This window comes from Ursus arctos, unplaced genomic scaffold (genome assembly GCF_023065955.2).
Source record: "Ursus arctos isolate Adak ecotype North America unplaced genomic scaffold, UrsArc2.0 scaffold_20, whole genome shotgun sequence".
Lineage (NCBI taxonomy): Eukaryota > Metazoa > Chordata > Mammalia > Carnivora > Ursidae > Ursus > Ursus arctos.
Window position 1 is genome coordinate 20,445,346 of NW_026622875.1, and position 6,958 is coordinate 20,452,303.

A 6,958-nucleotide genomic window follows, 5' to 3' on the forward strand; every position below is an offset into this window, starting at 1 on the left:
TCTCTGCTTTTGTTGCTGACTTGAAGGATGGAGAAAAATCACTTTAGGAAATGCTCTAACAGTGTTCTCAGTAACTGTCATACAGAAGATTGTAAAACATGGTGCTTTTGGAAGCTCTTTCAGACCAGTAGAAAAGTCAGTAAATTCTGTCATTTTTCCTTTAAATTTAGTATTGAGTATATAGCATAGACAACAGCAAGCCTCCAAAAAACAGCCAGGTAGAATACAGTCAGTGAAAAATTAAGGTATTAAAATACTAGAAAAGAGACAAGCAGCTAGATAGGAGAAATATTCACTTCTCTTGGCTTTTATTTGATGGCACTTAATATTTAATAAATTCTAAACGCTCAACTCCCTGGCATGATTCTAAGAACCCATTTCTTACAAAAATTACATGTGTCAGTGAGTTTCCTAGGAACGTTCTTTCGTGGTAACACAAAATTAGGTGGCCTTAGTTCTTCAAACTTGTAAAAATGACTCTTTGCTTACATGATTTTGTTTTTCTAACACAGAAACATCGAGCATAACAACTTATCACTGCCTGGAATGAGAACCCTGCCCTCATTCCTAGGTAATGATCCAGGAGTTGGATTGTATTTTCTTGTTTTCACAAACCCGCTGCATTATGGCTTTTTCCATTCATCTAATAACATTACTCATTATTTCTTGACAATGATCATTTAACAATTCACTTGTTTTTCTTTGGGATTCTATTTCTAATTACATATTCATTATAATAAAATTAAAATATAGCTCAATTTCTGCTAATGGACTGTGGCATTCTTCATATTAGAAGAAAATTCTATCTGTATGGCATTATAAAGACATCGAGTTCCAGGAATATTCTGAACAAAGTCAGAAATATCCAATAATAGTCCTTAGTTTGGCCAGAATCCCAGTAATGTCATTGTGCCTTTTCCCCAAATGGTCTATTAGAATGCTGGTTTCTTTTAAAGATGAGCAAGTCCATCCTTGTTTGATGTGAAAGATGTCTCTTTTGGCCTAACTCCCTTTCTTCTCTCTGACCACCTTTCTTCCATCAAAAAGTGCTCCATGAAACACTTTTTAAATAAAAGTGAGAGGCACCTGGCTGGCCCTGTCAGTAGAACATGTGACTCTTGATCTCGGGGCCATGAGTTCGAGCCCCATGCTGCGCATCGAGATTCCTTTAAGAAAAATAAAAGTGAAAAATAAAAGTGAAATTAAAATAACTGTGTTTAGAGATTTTTTTCCCCCCACAAAATTCTGGGTCAGGTCTAGAGAATCAGCTCCAATCAAGACAATTTTATAACCTTAGCAAATTCTTTTAGATTCACTAGCATCTAAAAGTTTTATCATGGATTTACTATTTCTTCCTTTCTACTTAATGAAAATTTTAGAATTTGGTTAAAATAATTTAGTTAAATAGAGGATTTCAGAGAGGAACGTAGCTTTTGGAGACACTCACTGTCATTTTCAGCCATGCAACAGCTGTGCTTTATCCTTAGCTTCAGGCCCCAGGGTAGTAGGTGGAGTGCGTCCCAGCACGCAATGGGGTGAGGCCAAGGCAGGAATGAGAACGGGAGAGTGGCCTGGGTGGAAGCAACATGGTTTATCTCAGCTGTGTTACACAGTGGGTAGTGTGCTGGTAGAGTTCTGGTCTCAGGTAGACCTGGATTCAAACCCCCAAAAACCACGCCATGACCTTGGGAAATCCCTTAACCAACACGAATCCCTGTTTTCTTATTCATAAAACGGAAACACTTTTGTATCCCTCAGGTTCTAGTCAGCCGACAGAAACCGTACCAGTTACTGAGCAGTGAGAGTTTAATATAAAAAACTGTTAACTAGGTATAATAAAGTTGTTAGCTAGGCGACTGAAAGGTAAAATGAAGGCTCTAAGAAATCATAGCCATAGCCACTGTGGGAAGCAACTTCCTCCACTAGAGGTGCAGAAGAGAGGAAGAAGTCGGAGGAGGAACCATGATCCCTGCAGCTGGGTTACCAGTGGGCTGGTGCCCGGGTCTCTGAGAAGGTGCAGTGAGGCTGCTCCTGCAAGGGAACTGGGTTCAGTTGGCTCCAGGAAGGAACGGCCTCTGCTGAGATGAACAGGCATGGCTGACATGCTGCTCACGGAACAGGAAGTAGCTATAAGCCCCCAGGGAAGGAGCAAGTTTCTTCTCCCTCCTCCAGCCTGCTAGTGTCTCTCTGGTTTCCCCATTGGCAGAGCCCAACAAGAAGTAGCTGGTAACGGAGAAATGTGGTCTATAGAGTGTCAGATAGACCCAGCGCCACAAAGCAGAGACCAAAACAGTGGATTTGGAACTGAGAGACAAAAACCTGTGGCTGGCACAAACACCAGGTATTGCGCACTCACTCCATGCCAGGTCGAGTGCTTTCCATGCATTCTCTTATTTATCTTCACAACTTAATGAAGGGTCCTCATTTGACAGATGCGTAAGAAAGGAAGCCAGGTTTATCTGACTTCATCAGTCCTCCGCTGTATATAACAAGGTGTTGTCTGAATTCTGTCTCTGTAAGTAGATGTTGTCCTTTCCACCTTCACCCTCCCTCTCTGTTCTAACATAGTCAATATTCTCAGAGCTTCGTGGTTCCTGGGGAGAGGTGAAGGAAGCAGAGAGTCAAGCAAATTTACAGAGGAACAGAGGGAAGGAAGTGGACCCATTTTGTGGTTCAGAATGTGGTCTGTAATAGCCCATAATGTGGCCCTGACAACAGGCAGATGGGGAAAAAAAAGAGCATGAGAGCTTCCAGGGAATTCACCTTGCAGGAAGGAGAAGACTGAGCTAATGGCTGAGGTGCCATCAGTTCACTGGGGAGCCTTGGTGCTGGTCACTGAAGCCTTGGCAACTGGCGTGACCCAAGAGGGTTGCCAGGGTGGAGGATACATATGAAAGCTGGGGTGGAGCTTCTGAGAGAATCTCGAAGGGAAGAAGCATCCTTCTTTGTGTCTTGAGCTATCGCTGCAGCCTGGCAGGGATCTGCTGTGGGGCAGGGAGGCGAGCGAGCCGTCTCTGGTCTCCAGAGCTGAACAGAGAATTCTAGGGTTAGTGAGAGCAACTGAGATGAGAAGAGGCATCTGCCTGAACTTTCAAGGCTTCAGGGAGGCAGCAAAGACTTTGACAGCGGCAATAGCACATTGTGAAGCAACCAGCTGCCATGTCACCTCAAACAGCACTAGAAAAAGAATAAATCTATAGAGACGATTGTGAAGGTCAGAGCCACAAGGCCGAATGGATAACATTCCATGTGCCTTGGGCCAAGTTCCCTGGAAGCAAACTCAGATGAGACTGGCTTGCAGGTGGTTCGCTGAGGACTGTAGTCAGTGACAACACTTACAAAGAAGTAAGGAAAGCAAAACTGGACAGAGGGAGGGATTGAACTGCAATGCAGGTGTGACAGAGGCCTAGTTGATTGCACCTTCAGTGGGAACTGGCATAGTTCTTCAGAGTGGTCCCAAGTGGGGACGGATCTTTTGACTCCCTCACAGACCACCCATTGGGTGCAATCCTTGGAGAGAGCTGTGAATCTTGCCCTGTGGGAAATTCCTAGACAGATGTGACTGGGAGCCCTTAGCAGCTGATGTCCCAGCAGCTGGGGGAATGAATGCCTTGGTCCTAAACGAGAGACCAAGCAGGCCCAGTACCGCGTCCGCTACACATCCACCAATGAAAAAAATATCTACTGAGTAACTAGTCTTAGTCAGGCATTGTGCTGGGCACTGGAAACACATCAGGGGTGGAGACAGACAAGTATCTGGCCTCATGGTAGAGTTATATTTTCTAAATCCTTCTTTGCCTCAATGACCTCACTGTAAACTATGGATAATAAGTTCCTAACTCACAGGATTGCTATAAAGAGTGAATAAGATAGCACATGTAAAGCCCCTAAAACTCTACCTGGCACATAGCAAGCTTTCAATTAGCATCAGATGTTGTTATTACTATTTGCAATGTCTATGCTACTGTGTTTAAGGACTGCCTGGTGGACCAGCAGGGCACTCAACTCCACTGCGACCACTGCCACAGGCATGGATTTGCATGAAGGAAGAGCTCCTAAGGGAGAAACAGTTGGAACACTGGGCCTGCCCCGAGAGCAGTAATATCAAGCAATCAACTCAAGCTCAAGTCCATCTCTCCACTTTGGTGCTCCCCCACCTCCCCGTACTTGGGCTCTGAACTGGGACTTGAAATGGGCACTGCATCTAGGAATTTCCCTTGGTTCCATGGCTGCAAACCCTGGGCTTCACAATCACAAATAGCTGTACCCCGGCCCGAGTCCCTGGCTTACCCGTTGTCTGGGCACACGCCACCTGACCCCCATTTGTCAGGTAAGAGGGACTAAGTGGCAGAAATGACAGAGGGTACTGTCCTCACGCAGAGTTCCAGCTGGAGACATGGGAAGAGACACCATTTTTTAGAGCGTTTGGTTTCTTCAGCAGCATGGACAGTGTCTGCTGTCTGTGGAAGAAACTGGGGACTGCAGCAACAGCATCGTGCTCTGAGCACTTTGGCCTTGGCAGCCACAGAAACATCCCAGGAGGCCACAGCAAAGGGGGAAGAGGCTACAGGTCCTGAGTGCTACCCAAAAGAAATGTTTCACAAGTACACATAAGACTCCTTTCTAAAGTCTCCAGGGATCAAAGCTGACATTTCCTCTCACAATTTGGGAGGGGCTGGTATTCTCACATAGCAGGTGAAGGTAAAACCAGACGAATTCTAGTTTGTACATATGCTCTTGTGACTCTGTCCCTCCTGTGTGCCTCCCAGCACCACCACCATACTGTGTGGCCTAAGGTATGAAGAGTTATATACAGGTAATTGATACTTACTGTTTTGTCACTCGCTCTCCATTCCCTCTACTGGAAACCATAGCACAATTCCCTTCAGGGGATTACCAAGTCTTCTCTCAGTTCAGAAAATGATGGTGGGGTTGATTGTACCATTGGCTTGAGATATGGATATGGACTCGACTCAGCCTAGCCAATCAGAAAGAATGTGACTTGATTGAGCTCAGGTTGGTGACCTTCAGATTTGGGAAATAGGAAAAGTCAACAAGATCGGTACAGCTAACATGATAATTAATCACACCTATTTACTGACATTGTCTTGAGGATACTTTTAAAAAATATTTTTTTAAAGATTTGATTTATTTATTTGAGAGAGAGCAAGAGAGCATGAGGAGTCAGGGAGGGACAGAAGGAGAGGGAGAAGCAGACTCCACGATGAGCAGGGAGTCCGACACGGGGCTCAATCCCAGGACCCTGAGATCCTGACCTGAGCCAAAGGCAGATGCTTAACCGACCAAGCCACCCAGGTGTCCCATGTCAAGGATACTTTTAGATAATTATTTGATCCTGCAAACATTTTCTTTTTACATCCATCAATGTCATTTTATTCTGCTATTGGTCATATTTTTAACTCCATGCAGCTTTTCATATTCATGAAGAGGAAAAAAAGTGGCTGTAGGAAACAAATTCAGTTGGTCAATACGGATTTATTAAATGCTTAGACAGTCTTCCATCACCTCCCACCTGACTTCATTTCCTTAGCTTTTGTGTCCCGGGCTCTCCAGAGCTGCCACTGAGACCAGAATTATGCCACAAAAACAGTTGTCACAAAAATCAGAGCTGGGTCTAGACAGCATTTAAATAGCCCTGAACTGCCTTTTTCCAAGCATGAGTCAGTCTTCTAGCCTAGGAGTCCCAGTTTTGAGTGATGCCCACAGACATTCAGAGAGACAGACAGACTGACTGACTGGCAAACAGACAAATTGGTTCTTTCCATTGTCCATCCCCAATTCTCCATTGCCTCACCCTGTCTACCAGCTGAGATGCAAATGTCTCTTATTGGAAAACTGGGGGGCAGACTCTTGCTCCATTCATTCATTCATTTGTGCCACCAATACTAGTCATGCCCCTACTATGTGCCACATGCTGGGCTAGACTCTGAGGATACGAAGCCCACAGATAGCTCCTCCCCTCAACAGCTTTATGGCTTTATAGAAAGACATACCCATAAGAACAAGGATTCTAGAGCAATTTAGATGCCATGCTAGTGTGTGCAGAGTACAGTGGAGGAAAATCATTGAGCGGCCAGTCCCACCTGAGGCAGGAGAGCAGGAAAAACTCATAGCTCATTGGTGCTTAAAGTGAGTCTTGGATGAGAAGGTGTTTGTCAGTAGAGGGGGTAAGGGGAGCCTGCCACTTGAGCTGTATGTGACAGAAAACTTGACTCCAACTGGCTTAAGCAAGAAGGGAACGTATTGGGGGACTGAGTGCAAAACGAAAAGTCCAAGGATAGACTTGTCAGGCATGGCTGGATTCAGGGCCCAATCACTGTCTTCAGGACTTGATTTCTCTCTGTCTCTCATCTGCTTTCCTCTGACATGGCTCCACTAGCATCAAGATGTTGACAGCAGGTCCAGCCCTTCATTCTCTCAGATTTCAGCTTCAGAGCAAACAGTACTACTGGCACGCCACTCTTAGAAATGTCTCATTCTCCCGAAGTGTCTCATGGTATCCCATTGGCTCTGTGGAGGAGGCAGTCATATGCCCACCCCTGAAGAAATCGCCGTGGCCAAGGGAGTGTGAAGCTCTGGTTCACTGGCCTGAGTCATTGCTCTCCCCAGAGGGCCAGGGTGGATCCGTTTTCACCAGGACAATTTGGACTAATGGAGAAGGATGATCTGGGCACAAAGGGGAGTTAACAACAGACATCCATTTCAGCACAAGTCCTATTGATCTCTGTTACTCCATGTCACTGTGTCCAGGAATCTAGAGCTGAAAAGTTCAACGCCACAGAGCCCCTGGCGACTAGCACCCAGACAGATTCTTTGAAAGGACCCATTTCTGTTCCTTGCAGCTGGAGCAGTCATCTTAATAGAGTCCACACTTGGGGGGAAAACGTTTTTTTGTCTTCATGCCCACTGGAGAGCCCTGGCCTCTGGGGGGAGCCAG

General features: G+C 45.4%; 1 long non-coding RNA gene across 1 annotated transcript; it reads right to left on the minus strand.

The window, feature by feature from the left end:
* Nucleotides 1-662: 662 nt before the first annotated feature.
* LOC130544397 (uncharacterized) lies at nt 663-5,096 on the minus strand. Its single transcript, XR_008960641.1, has 3 exons — nt 4,832-5,096; nt 1,448-1,571; nt 663-1,166 (listed from the first exon to the last, which is right to left on the minus strand). It is a non-coding gene; the product is annotated as an uncharacterized LOC130544397 (long non-coding RNA).
* Between the last annotated feature and the right edge of the window lie 1,862 nt (nt 5,097-6,958).